Source organism: Mastomys coucha, unplaced genomic scaffold (assembly GCF_008632895.1).
Source record: "Mastomys coucha isolate ucsf_1 unplaced genomic scaffold, UCSF_Mcou_1 pScaffold14, whole genome shotgun sequence".
Classification (NCBI taxonomy): Eukaryota; Metazoa; Chordata; class Mammalia; order Rodentia; family Muridae; genus Mastomys; species Mastomys coucha.
Genome location: NW_022196896.1, coordinates 109,684,068 through 109,698,626, shown reverse-complemented (window position 1 = coordinate 109,698,626; position 14,559 = coordinate 109,684,068). Strand labels below are relative to the sequence as shown.

Genomic DNA, 14,559 nt, shown 5'->3' with positions numbered 1-14,559 from the left:
AAAAAAAAAAAAAAAAAAAAAAAAAAAAAAAAAAGGTGAAATGCCTTTGAAATGATTATAACACAATCATAAAAGGAATAACATGATGATTCAATAAATATCAACACTTGGTGATTTGAGGAACTAAGAAAAATGCCCTACAACCTGGGCAAGGCCCTGGCAGTCTTGTGCACCCACACTGTGAACCTAGAATGAAAGCAGTGGCTGTCCTCTGCTGGGGTTTGGGAAGAAACGCTGGCTACACGATGGTACCCCTCACCTTCCTTTACCACGCAGTACAGCATGGTTAGTGCTAAGCACGCTGTCGTCTCATCACTTCAACTCGGCTACGTCTAAAACATAAGATGGACATTTTGTTTTATCTACATATTAAAAAGGAAGTTTATAACCATAAACAGAGACTAATCACCGAGTAGTACAGTCTAGTGCTACTGACAAAATAATGAACCACCCCCTTTTAAGAATCCTGTTGAGAGTTTTTATTTTATTTGTTTTTTTTTTGTTTTACTTGTTTGTTTTTGTTTTGTTTTGTTTTGTTTTGCTTTTTAGAGTTGGACTCTTATGATGTCAATGCCTAACTATTTTTCACTGAAAAGAAGGGGTGATTTTCAGTGTGTGCTTTAATAATAATAATAAAAAACAAACAAACAAAAAAAACAAATAAAATCTAAGGAGCTGCTTCTTTTACTTAGTACTTTTGCTGAATTTTTACAAGCATTCTCTTTGTCCTACCAAGAGTTACCAGCTTTGATTTCTATCAGTTCAAGTGGCATTGATATTTACATAATTCAAATTCTTCTGCCTCTTCTATCTGTGTCCCCCACAGGAGTGTGTATGCTAATACTATTTGTGTTTTCTGGTGCATTTCATGTTTTCTTCTCATTTGATTGTCTGTTTTTTTGGCACATATGTCATCATAGGTTTTACGGGTCAAGCAAGCAAGTTGTCTGGGGTCAAGTAACTAACCGTATCAGCTTATCTTGCATGGTCTCTTCAGGAACTGTGTAAAGAGCACATAGCATTGATAGCATGCAGCCTAGACTGAGAGACTTTAGTGAGAGAATCCAGCCTATTTCTATATATCTTAATGCTGACATACTTAAACTATTTTGATCATATAATTTCAAACATTTTAAGTTTTTATTACTTCCTGTACTACATGCTTTGTTAACGTTTGTTCTCATCAGTGATTCAGAAATCATAGATCTTTTTTCTCTGAAAATAAAGATTATGTAATTAATGTCAAGGCATGGTTTTGAGTGGTATGACCTATATTTTTTTCTTGCCAAAATTTACAGATAAATGATGATTTATTCCAAGCATAGGTGGAAGTCGGTTTTTTTCTTTCTCTACTTTCTAGACTTTAAAATCATTTATGGGTTCTATATATAGGCTATTACCAAATCATTACTTTTGGATTATATGTATTTCCTTTCAAGATACAGTTTTAAGTTTTTAGATTCACTTTGCTGATATTATAATTGTAGAATGCTTGAGTTTAATATTTCTACTTCTTTTAATCTGCATTTTATTATATTTATATGAAAAAGTGTGTGTGGTATATATTGCAATCATTATAAATGATTTACTTTTAATGATATACTTGGATACAGATAAAATATGTAGCATGATATGACTTTAAGTTAGATGTATTTACATGTATTACTATAACTGATGTGTTTAAAACCCTTAAAATAGAATTATGACAAAATAAAAGTTTCCACAAAAAATGAAAAAGTTTTAAACACATCAGTTATAATAATTTGTGTAAATAGATACAATTTCCAATCAGTATCATGTTGGATCATTAATATCAACAAACTGAATTAGCAAAAGACTGAGGCAATGTCAGGTACTAGGGTGTATGCCAACTCAGTGATACACGGAACTGGACTTTATGTAGTTATTTTAAAAATTAATGATTATCTTTAGTATATATTACTAAGCTAAAAGAAACTGAATAGGGAAGATTGTATATAATACTTTATCATTTAATGGAAACTGTCAAGTTATGAATGGCAAAATTGGAAAAATTGAATATATATGTGAAAACTTTGGAATCATACAAGTGTTCATGTATGTAAGATAATACAATTTCTGAAAAGTGAGAAAGGAAATCTGACAGGATATCTTTCCTATTTTCAGTAATCTTTGACTTTAATATTTTATAGTAAAGATGTTGACATTGTTATTCTGATCTAATTTTGTATATGCAATATGTATGCATAGTGGACATAAATATATTTATCATATATATACAAATAATAAATTTTGGACTGAGTACAGGGTCCTCAGTGAAGGAGTTAGAGAAAGGACCAATGGAGCTGAGGGGTTTGCAGCCCCTTAGGACTAACAACAATATGAACTAAGTAGTACCCTCAGAGCTCCCAGGGTCTCAACCACCAACCAAGGACTGCACATGGAGGGGTCTGATTGTTCTGGCAGCATGTGTATAGTAGAGGATTGCAAATTCGATCATCAATAGGAGGAGAGGACCTCGGCCCTGTGAAGGTTCTGTGCCCCAGTGTAGAGGAATGCCAGGGCCAATAAATGGGAGAGGGTGGGGTGGCAGGCATGGGGAGGGGGGAGGCAAGAAGGGTTTGTTTTTGTTGTTTTTGTTTGTTTCTTTGTTTTTTGGAGGGGAAACTGGGAATGGAGAAATTTACATGTAAGTAAAGAAAATATCTAATAAAAAAAAAGAAAAAAAGAAATTTTGGATCTTCACAAATCCTGTATACCATGTCCTTCTTGCTACTCAGTTGCTCGCTCTTGTACACATCCTCACATACATGACTAAGTACATAGAACAATAGGCACATTTGATAAGTACTATGAAATTAAAAGCGAGGATATCATTATTCTAATGTCATTAATGACCCTCCATTTTTGTAGATATGAGTTCAGGATAAAACATGACCCTTGAGATCCTAACCTTGAGTGGGAAATACCTTTGTGTGTACCTAGGTAATTCCTGTGGCACACTCTTCTGGTTTTTTGAATAATTTCTCAGGGAAGATGCCATCCTATACATTATCAACTCTATAAACTTAAGTTTGTAAACTTCCCCTGCCTTTCTGTAGGAAGCAGTGTATGAAAGCCTGCTTCCATATTTGCCTTTCCAGTGACATTTACTTTTCCTTCTATCAGCCTATATTTTTCAAGAGCTCTGTACTGCTCTTTTCCCAGTTTTAAAGAGAAAGAGCTAAACTTATAAGCTTTGCATGTTATGACTATATTATTGCCATTGATCTTATGTCATATGCTCCTTTAATCCAATTAGAGTGGGGGTTCTGTACTTTTTCCCCTTCCTTCCTTTTTTCCTCCCTTCCTTTTTTCCTCCCTTCCTTTTTTCCTTCCTTTCTTCCTTCCTTTTTTCCTTCTTTCTTTCCTTTCTTGTACTTTTTTTAAACTTCTGAACTCAAGATTAACTAACTATCTTGAAATTACTTTTCAAAAACTCAGAAGGCTCTCTGAACCCTTGGAATAGCTCTGGCTCAGCTCTCAGCTTAGAACAACAAATTAAATTTAATTCCCTCCTAGAATTTTCATTAGGCTTTCTGAGCTATAACTTGGTACCAAGGGACTAAAGATTATTTTTGTTATACATGGGGGCAGTAAGTCCTCTTTGACTGCATCTTTCCATTCTGCAACTTGAATGTCCTTTCTCAATATTTCTTGCCCTCTTGGGGAGTCACTTTGAAAATAACATATGGCTTCCCTGTTCATTTTGTGAAAAGAGTGTTTAATTTGGCTGGGAGCAAATTGTACTTGACATCAATTTTACTTGTTTTTCTTTCTGAAAGATCTCCTCTAAAAGGTCATTTTCCAATAAGGCTACATATAATTTTATTAAGTGCATACTATTTTTATATGCCAATTAAATTCTTCACACACACACACACACACACACACAATCATGGAGCACACAACAAGAATGAGCAACAAATAGAACCCTCTTCCAAAATCCTCCTGGGATTTGACTCACAGGGCAATGATATTATCATGCTTGTTTACACGTGGCTTTTGTGGTTAACTAACAAGGGCTAGAAATATGTTTCTATGTTTCTCGTTGGGAGACAAAAGCTAATTTCACATACCTCCTTGAACTTGGGTTGGCTTTTGAGACAAGACAGTACAATGTGACAGGAATGATGGTTTTTGATTTGGGGAATTGAGAGGATAAAATCTGGCAGTGACTGTCTGTGCCCATACTTGTAGAATGTGTTCCCTGGATTCCTGAGTGACCATTGAAGTCTGGTCACCCTGATAACAGACTGGAGAAGTCAAGGGACAGAACATGGTCTTCTAGGAGTTTTGAGGTTCAAAATTTTAAACATGTGATACTTGTCTTTTTAGAGTGATTTGGGTTGCAGGAACTGATGATGTAGCCCTGTTGTTAGAATGCTTGCTGGGCCTGTAGGAGGCTCTGCATTTGATTCCCAGCATGACATAAGACCAAATGTGGTGGCTAACACTTGACTATCCTAATGCTCATGAGATGGGAGCAGGAAGATCAGAAATTCAAGCCATGCTTAGTTACCTGGAATATTTGAATCCAGATTGTGCTAATGTGTCTGGGTCTGAAGCAAGCACTATGATGATTGGTTTGGCAAAGCCGTATGGCTAGTCAGAGATGGAACTGGATGCTGAATCTATGTTCTAATTCTTTGATACTTAATGTGCCTCTCAGACTCACTTGACCCGCTCCTTCGTTGGTTGATGGGATTTATTTTACTTATATTTGACTTAAAAACTCCTTCAAAAATCTTAATCCAGTTTAAAAGCACTGCCTCATGTATTGCATAGTATTCCCTGGTGCTTTGAACCTATTAATTTTGGTTGAAGTATTAAGAAAGAACATAAGCTCATGAATGAACTTGTTGAGAGAATTGAAAAATAGCACTAAGCTTTCTTGGGTCTTAGTTGCCGGGCATGTGTGAGCTGTTGAGCTCAATTTATTCACTTAAGGCCTGGTGAGCCTCTTAGAGAAACCTCAGTGTGTAGTGCTGGGCTCTGTGCTGTAGCAGCTCTGAGAGGGGACTGGGTTGTGTAAGAGAACCAATCCACTTCCTCAAGGGAACACACTTATAAACTTAGAAGTGCTGCGACCTATGGCTGAGGTGGGGACTCCTGAGCTATGTAGGAAAGGCTTCTTCTAGCCAAGCTGTGTTCTATTTTTATTGAAAAACCAGTGCCCCCCTCCTCCTCCCAGGAAATACATGATAATGGAGACACCTGGGAGATTCAAGTGTCCTTGAGTGGGTCAAGGTCAGGGAAGCTGCCTTCCTGTCAGCCATGCTGGCTGAAAAACTCAAGCAACAACTTCTGATTCTTCAATCTCAAGGTTTACCCCTTATAGCTCTGCCCCAGGGTTTATTTTAGAATTTTCTCCCATAATAAAACCCTTTCAGTGACATTTTAATATGTTATGCTGTATCCTGGGATAAATATTATTTGCAAAGATAAACTTTATTTGCAAAGGTAAAGATATTTAATCACCAAGGACAGTTTTTGTCTTATCAAGGGATGATGTGATGATCCCTGTTCACTGGATCATCTCATACATTGAAAATTTAATAAGTAATCTAGCTGCGTCATATCATTGAATGAGACTCAAAAAAAAGTAGCTACCACAATAGTCACAGAGCCCCCTAAACCCACAGAGCCCCCTAAACCAAAAGCAGTAATGTGCTTAAGAAGTTAGTGGGAAGGCTTGCAAGCAAGGAGCCTGTTGCAAGCAAGGAGTGTTGTGCTAACAATAGTCAGGTGTGAGTTGTTGACATTTGAAAACAGAGTCTCACTCCTTTCCTTGACTTTCAACAGACAAACGTCTGTCCTTGGGATTCTCCTTCCACTAAAACAAGAGGAGAGAGAGGAAGTTGAAGATCATGTGCCCTTGTCCCCCCCATGGTTATTTAATGACAGACTGAGCTTTGTGTCTTAGTTTATTTGCATAGCATGCAATGTTGCAACATCAAAGCTGTTATATTTCTGGTCTCAAATTCAGTGCAGGCATGCTCACAGAACAGACAGACATGCCTTTCCCGTCCCTGAAGCTTGTGGGGTAGTCCAGTACTGGTCCAACTTAGTCATTTGTATAATGCAAGCACCCGTGTTTAGATACGGAATACTTTACCCACATTTTATGGACTAACTAAAGTGTTTGCTTTCTCTTATTATTAAATTTTCACACCTCATTAAGTAGTACATCCATTTGAAAGGAAATATTAATGCCCTTGATTTCCATAGGAAACAAATGTCATTTGCCATAAGTGAAAGAAAGCAATACAAATAAATATGGTGGGGAAAAGTTTCTAAGTTGCTATTTCTGAGGTCCCTGAACATACATACAGTCAATACACTAAAAGGAGAATTATCATGCAAAATGGTCACAGGATACTGGCATAATATTCTGGCTGTGGTGGTTTGAATAGGAATAGCCCCCATAGACTCATGTGTTTGAATGCTTGGCCCAAAGGGATTGGCAATATTAAAAAGTATGGCCTTGTTGGAAGACATGTGTCATGGTGGGGGCGGGCTTTGAGGTATAACATGCTGAAGCTATCTATGCACAGTGTATAACACAATCTCCTTCTGCTGCCTATGGATCAAGATGTAGAATACCCAGCTCCTTCTCCAGCACCATGTCTGCCTGCATACCACCATGCTTCCCACCATGATGATAATGGACTGAACCTCTGAAGCGTAAGCCAGCCCCAATTAAATGTTTTTCTTTATCAGAATTGCTGTGGTCATGGTGGTCTTTGCAGCAATAGAAACCCTAACTAAGACATTGCCTGATGCTGACATTGAAAGGAGTTCAAGTAAAGACACAATTTTTGCTGTCGGGTAAGGTACACACACACACACACACACACACACACACACACACACACACACACCATGCTGTACCTGCCCACTCCCCAGACTCATCTCCTGAAGCACAGGGTCTCAACCACACTTTAGAATTATTGATTAGACTAAGCCTAATCCACTGAATATTCTTTTCTTTTCTGGCCCCCAACATCAGTAGGCAGCCAAGCACCACTTGAGGCTCTGCATCCTTTTACCTATATCTGTACCAAGCATCAAGACTGGACAGACCATTTGCATGAGTGAATGAAGATAGGTCTTTTAGTTTTCACACTTAAATTTATGGGGCCCAGTATTTGTGATGACTAAGGATTGATGCAGTCTTGGGAATATACACTGAGCATATGGAGTATTATGCTCAGCTTCCATATGCGTTTGGAGGAGGGGCATTCTTATGTAGGAGCAACCTATACAGCTTAACTCATTGCTCTATGTTGTGGCAAATAAAATGTGTGTAAAGAGATACATAGGGCTTGTGTAGGTTCTCATCATGGCTTAGAGGTGATCTTGAGATAGGCAAGCATAGGGAATACTTAAGTAACCTGGGACTCTACTTGGTTTGGGCCATGCACATACTCCTCTTCTAACAATGCCATTGGCAGTGTGATGGCTTATATGTGTTCAGCCCAGGGAGTGGCACAATTAGAAGGTGTGGCCCTGAAAGAGTAGGTGTGTCACTGTGGGTGTGGATTATAAGACTCTTATTCTAGCTGCCTGGGAGCCAGTATTCTGCTAGCAGCCTTCAGATAAAGATGTAGAACTCTCAGCTCCTCCTGCACCATGCCTGTCTGGCTGCTACCATGTTTCCACCTTGATGATGATAATAATGGACTGAACCTCTGAACTTGTAAGCCAGTCCCAATGAAATGTTTTCCACTATAAGACTTGCCTTGGTCATAGTGTCTGTTCACAGCAGTAAAACCTTAACTAAGACAGACAGTTTAGAACCCTTTACTACACATACTGTGAGTAATTACCACTTTCCACACAATGCACCTAGCAACTTATTCACAATTTCTGATCCCCTCACCTGCATTTGGCTGTATGCCTATCCCATTCTGTACAATAAAGTAAATTTCTCTTTACCTTAACAACCCTCAAATTTAGATTGTATTTGATCATATTGATATGTTTGCATATGAAATAGATATACAAATGTAACCTAAACTAGTTTTGGATATGTGCACAATAAAGCAAAATTGTGTACTTTGGTGAACTTTTAGGGAAACTCTTCTATTGACCATCTTATTTCTATATATAATTGGGAATGTATATGATTGAAATCAGATATATTATGGTAAGGGATATATGCAGCTGACAATAGTTATATAATTTAATCCATCAATCAAATCAGAGAGTCACCCAAACTACGTCCCTAGTTACTAGCCCTCCTTTCTTTAAGTCCTATTAAAAGAAGCCCAGCCCTAGGGCCCTTGAGCACCTTCACTTATGTGCTGTCAATCCTGACAGTTTGCTCCTGTCTAAACTGAACTTTGCTTTGAGCAAAACATTCTTGCTATTTTGCAATCTAGGTGTGTCTTTAATTCATTCCTAAGACACCAAGAACCTGCAAACTCCTAACCCAGCTTCCGAGCACCAGTAGCATCTAGGAAGTTGCAGTTTTCCGGGTTTGGCTTAGACACATTCTCTGTTCTCAGGGCACTCAAGGAACTCTAGGAATTGCCACTGGGACATTTTAACGGGAAAGAAATAGATTTCCCATAAATATTTAAAAGCATGCTTACTAAAGACTAAGGAGATTTAAGGAGCAATTAATTCATTTAATCATTTCTTGTTGTAGATTCGGGGCATAAAAATCAGAATTTCTTTAACAGCACCATGTTCTGAGTGGTACTGCTTTTCCTTCAACTTCTGCCCAGTTCTTCCCTCCCCTTCCCTTTCCTGCTATTTCTCTGCTCCTCCCCTCTTCTCTTTTGTTCCCCAGGGGAAACATAAGTGAAATCCAGTAATGTACAGGTTTTCCTCATGGGTCCTGATGCTGGTGGAGCATAACTAACTATGAGAATGAATGGAAGCCAGTCCTACAAAGCTAAAGTAGAGATGGAAGATTCTGGAACAAATGAATGACTTGGGCTTCCATCACCCCATCTGGAATTCAGTGCTGTATAATTTATGTCATACATCAAGATCAATGAGACAACTGGATTTGAAAGCCAAGATCATTGCTAGGGAGATGTATCTGCTGATAAGGTGCTTACCATACAAGTTTGTATTTGATACCCCAGAACCTACATACAAAGCCAGGTATCATGGCATGTGATTGTCATGTTTGTAATCACGGTGCTGGTGAGACAGTGACAGGGGGATCCTGGGGACTGGCCACTTTGGAGGTCTCTGGATCAATGAAGAAACCCTGTTTCAAGAACCACACACACACACACACACACACACACACACACACACACACAGAGAGAGAGAGAGAGAGAGAGAGAGAGAGAGAGAGAGAGAGAGAGACAGAGACAGAGACAGAGAGACAGAGAGACAGAGAGACAGAGAGACACAGAGAGAGAGACAGGCAGACAGAGACAGAGAGAAAGAGAAAGAGACAGAGAGACAGAGACAGAGACAGATAGATATAGAACACAGAAGTAATAAAAACATATAGAAATGTGGAGGGTAAAAATATTGCCAATGATGAGGGGATATCCTATGGATAATTCAGCAAATATCTATAAAGTCCTTTCTGTGGGTCAATGGGGATGAGCCTAATTAGGATATTTTTAATTTATAAAATGACACTTTATTTTTATAGTGTGTATGTGTGCATGCACATGTGTACATTCCCCATGGTGAACATGTAGGTATCGGAAGACAACTTGAGGAAGCCTGTTCTTCCACAATGCAGGTTTAGGAGATGGAACTCAGATCCTCAGGTTTGGTGGTAATGGCTTCACCGAGCCATCTTGATGGCCCAGGATGCATTTGTAAGAGAGTAGATAGGAGGGAACTGGGAAAGTTGAAGAAAATACAGAAATCTGAGCTTTGCTTCAGAGAGGTTGAGAGAAAGCATCAGTTGCAGAAATGGGAGAGGTAAACTTGAGGGATGATGTTTTCAGCCATGGGAAACAATAGGATCCTTAGAGAAACCCTAGAAAGGAAAAGAAATGCTATATAGGAGGGGAGAATGGCCAGGGTAGCAACTCAAGTAGACAGGAAGCAATGCAGTGAGAGTCTAGGACTGATACTGACTGGTTCCTGTGGTGATAGGGGAGTATTGAGGGGACACAAGGCCTCGGAGGTGGACAGATGCTGAGGGACCTATAGCCTCTGATGAGCTTGGAGAGACTCTCTCTTACCATCAACATCAGTTTCTTTGAGAAGGAGGAGAGGTTTCCTTGTACTGCAGCTGAGGTAGCACACTACCTTGGCTGTGTTAGTAGAGGTTTTGGGGGAACTGGAACTTATGGGAGACAGGAGATGACGGTGAGTATGGATGCTCACAAACTGCTAGATCCATAGTCGCAAGGTAAAGACTCAAAGAGGCAAAGATGCAGTTCTAAAGCCCTCCACCTAAAGCCCTCAACCTAAAGCCCTCCACCTAAAGCCCTGAGAAGCAGGAGAGCTAGCTGTGTACCTCATAATTCAAAAGTTAATAGGCTTGAGAGCCATGAAAAACTGAGTGCTCAGTCAGCAAAAGGCCGATGTTCTAGCCTGTGTAGCTAGGCCAGGCTTTCTGTTTTACTTAGACCTCAACTGAGTATAGACAGGGGCAATCTTCATGAGAGGACCAATCTACTTTACTCAGTCTACCAATTCCAGCATTAATCTTAATCTCAAGTTGCCTTCAAAGATGCCCAAAACGGTGTTTGATGATGCATTTGGGCTCCATAACCCACCTAAGTTGACACATGGCATTGACTATCACAATGGCTCACAAGTAGCAGAAACAGATTTTGTCCTTGTTGGGGAGGTGAGAAATTCAAGTGTCAGCAGAACTGGTTCCTTCTGCAGAAGAATCTAGTCCATTCCTTTCCCTCTGCTTCTGCCGGTTGCCGGCGGTGTTCAGCATTCCTCAGCTTGTAGGCACATCGTTGTAGTCTTGGTGTGTTTGCAGTAGAGCCCACCTTAATTTACTATAGCCTTACTCTTACTTGATTATTTCTGTGACTGCCATATTTCCAAGTAACATCCCATTCATTTTCTAAAAGGCAAGCTCCCAAACATATTGAGAAATAGTTTTCAATTCATCAGAGAAGGCAAGGCCCTCAGGTGATGGTGGGCTGGGGATGGGGCATATCAAATAGTCCTGCAGAGAGCAAGGGAATAGTGGGTTGAAGGAGTGAAGTGAGATTGCCCAACAGTGGGGACTGCTCACTTGGCTTTGTGGTGGTGAACTGCACCCTAAAGCCACTTAGCTGGTTTGAATTTATCCAGCCAGGGGCAGCTGTGTGCTTGCACCCATGACTTGAGCAGAAAGTTCTTTTGCTAGTGTTCTTTCCCAAGGGAATTTGATGTAGTTATTATTAACCCTAAACCAAAGGGGCTTGCTATGATTGTTGGCCTTGGAAAATTAGCTGGGTAAGAAAGGGGATGAGAGAGTGAGTCCCAGAGACCAGGTAGGAGACGGTTTCAGGTTGCTGAGGGTTTGTAGATGTAGGAATCCATAGCAATCTTGAGAGTCAGGAGATGGTAGACAGCACTGGATGCTTAATATGGAGCTGTGGCCAGTGTTTCTAAGTGCCCCAAAATCAAATATGTTTTCCCAAATGACTTTAGCATAATTATGGGAGGTTTCTTTATTAATTAACATATAATGCGTTTATATTAATAAAGGGAACCTCCCAGAAATATCTATCTATCTATCTATCTATCTATCTATCTATCTATCTATCTATCTATCTATCTATCTATCTATCTATTCTGTATGTTTTAAGTAATTTTAGGTTCCAAGCAGAACTCAGAAGATATAGAGTACATTCTCTCTCTCTCTCTCTCTCTCTCTCTCTCTCTCTCTCTTTTTCACGCACACACACACACACACACACACACATGTTTCCTATCTTTCCTCATCACGTGCACAGCTGTCCCCATTATCAGCATCCTCCCCAAAAGTAGTTCATCTACCACAATTGATGGACCTCTCTTGACACATCACAACATCGCAATCACCCAGAGGTCATGGTTTACACCAGGCTTCATTCTTTGCACATCTCTGAACCTGAATACATTCGTTGTGACATGGACCTGCCACTGCAACATCATCCCAGCCAGTCTCACTTTTGTAAAGATCCTCTCTGCTTGGCTCGTACATGCTTCTCTCCCTTTCAGTGTCTGACAACCACTCATCTACTTTGTCTCTATAGCTTTCGATTTTCCAGAATGTCACAGAGTTGGAAGCCTTAGAGCAGGCAGCTCTTTCAGATCAGTTCCTTCACTTAGCAGCAGCTGTGCAAGTTTCCCTTTCCTTCTCCAACTATGTCATTCAATCTCTAGATGGATTCAGGAGGTGATTAACTTTCCTGGCAAGATGCGATGGGTGCCATATTGGTATGGTTTGCTGTATTTCTTAGGTCTTCATCACTTTGGTGACAGGCATTCATGGTAAATTCTACAGAGAGAAATAAAGCAGAGTGTCATTTCTGAGCTATTCTGTTGCAGTTCAGTGGTCCATAACTTTAAATACATAATTTGCATGCCAAGGATACAGAAGGGATCTGAATCCTTTCATGTCCGATGGTAATGTCTTGGAGAAATGACAGCAGGGCAACTTCTTCCCTTTACTGTTGCCTTGCTGTTTATAAGGTGGCAGAGCTGATTTAAAAAACATATTAATAAGCACTTGGGAGGCAGATGCAGGCAGATTTGTGAGTTCGAGGCCAGCCTGGTCTACAGACTGAGTTCCAGGGCAGCTAGGGCTACACAAAGAAACCCTGTCGAAAAACCCAAAACAAACAAACAAACAAACAAGCCAAAAAAAACCCCAAACCCCTCCCCCCCCCAAAAAAAATATTGATAATAGATGGGTTAATCTTGTTATACTCTTACTTCAAATTCTTACTGGCTTCTAAGGATCTGTAGAATATATGGTGTATTATTCTCTCTTGGTCTGATCCGTAATCTGTTTTTTTAAACATTAACTTCTGCGGTTCAGCTTTTGGTGCTACCTATTTCATCCAAAGTAGAATACCTACTGCTTCTCAAATACATGACTGAATGTTTCCTGCTCCTAACAGCTTTGGTTTATATGTACTATGTCACCTGACCTAGAAGGCGTTGCTCAGAGTTCCTTCCTGTGAATCTCAAGTACTTTAGAATCTACTGCTATAGCTTTCTCGACAGCAAAGTGCATGGCTCCATGCCTTGAAATAAAGATTCAACTGTTACGAGATGGTATACAGAGCCCTGCATTGTTCATGAATTTCTAGGTGTCTTAGTAGGGGTTTCTGTTGCTATGACTAAACACCATGACCAGGGGCAATTTGCAGAGGAAAGGGTCTACTGCCTTTCCACTTCCATTCCACAGTTCACTATTTGAAGGCAGTGAGGGCAGGAAGTCAAGCAGGACAAGAGCCTGGAGGCAGGAGCTGAAGCCGAGGAGGCCATGGCTTGTTTTCTATAACTTTCTTAGCCTAACTTCTTATAGAGCCCTGCACCACCTGCCCAGGGTGGCACCGCCCACAGTGGGCTGGGGGCTGGGCCCTCCCACATCAATCACTAATTAAGAAAAATGCTCTACTGGCTTGCATAAGCCTGACCTTATGGAGGCATTTTCTCAGTTGATGTTATGTCTTCTCAGAGGACCCCAGCTTGTGTCAAGTTGACCTAAAACTAGCTATGATAGTAGGTAATGAGGTTCTGTTGACATACATTCCTTCAGAACCACCATGTTGGGAATGCTTTTCTATTCCATCTTTGAAACTTCTCTTCTCTGTTACAATGCAAACAGAATGGCAGCACAAAGTTAAGAAGCAGTAGTTATGTATGGAAAGCCATCTGTATGCACATCGGTTAGGCACTTCACGTGGTTTATTAATCTTTAGCAAAGCAATATCTGTAGCACTCGAAATCACATGGGACATAATTTACTCCTCTGAGCTATGTCCTCATACACATCAGTCACGTTGACGCTCTAGAACACAATGAGACCATTTGAAGATTTCACAACAACTAACGAAGCAGAACTTTAAAGGAAAGGGATGTCTGATTTGGAATCTGTCTAACTTGGAATCTTTCTGACTTGGAATCTTTACACAAAAGCATGTGGTTGCAGCCGTTGTGTTTTTAAGCACTGGAGAATCATCCAGTCCCGTTGATGGGGCGTGTGTGTTTGGCGTGGATTTTGGCTTATGCTGGCTGAGAGTAGAGCCCTTGAGAGGCTCTGCTGAGCAGAAGAGGGATAAAGTGAGACTGGGCAGATTGAGCTGTTTCTCAGCAAAGGACCTTGTGACCATGGAGAATCTAGCCTCCTGTGTTGCTTAGATTGGGGCCAAATCCAGGACAAATAAATGACAGGCACGCCTGCAGATGTCTTCATCAGCTCAGCAGTATGTGTTCTTGCACTATAAGAGAAAATCTGACTTTTAGTTTGTATCTATCTGGCTACCTTTTCCTTTAAGAGAGTTAAAAGATAAATAGATAGATAGACAGACAGACAGATAGATGATAGACAGACATATATATATGTATATATATATACATATATATATATATATATATATATATATA

At 40.0% G+C, this 14,559-nt stretch overlaps 1 protein-coding gene and 1 pseudogene across 2 annotated transcripts in view; one reads left to right on the top strand and one right to left on the bottom strand.

The window, feature by feature from the left end:
- Nucleotides 1-14,559, top strand: part of Pid1 (phosphotyrosine interaction domain containing 1) — a 227,047-nt gene that overhangs the window by 77,475 nt on the left and 135,013 nt on the right. The gene's annotated exons all lie outside the window — the stretch shown is intronic.
- LOC116088924 overlaps nt 1-14,559 on the bottom strand; it is a 22,735-nt pseudogene that overhangs the window by 3,742 nt on the left and 4,434 nt on the right. The window lies entirely within an intron of this gene.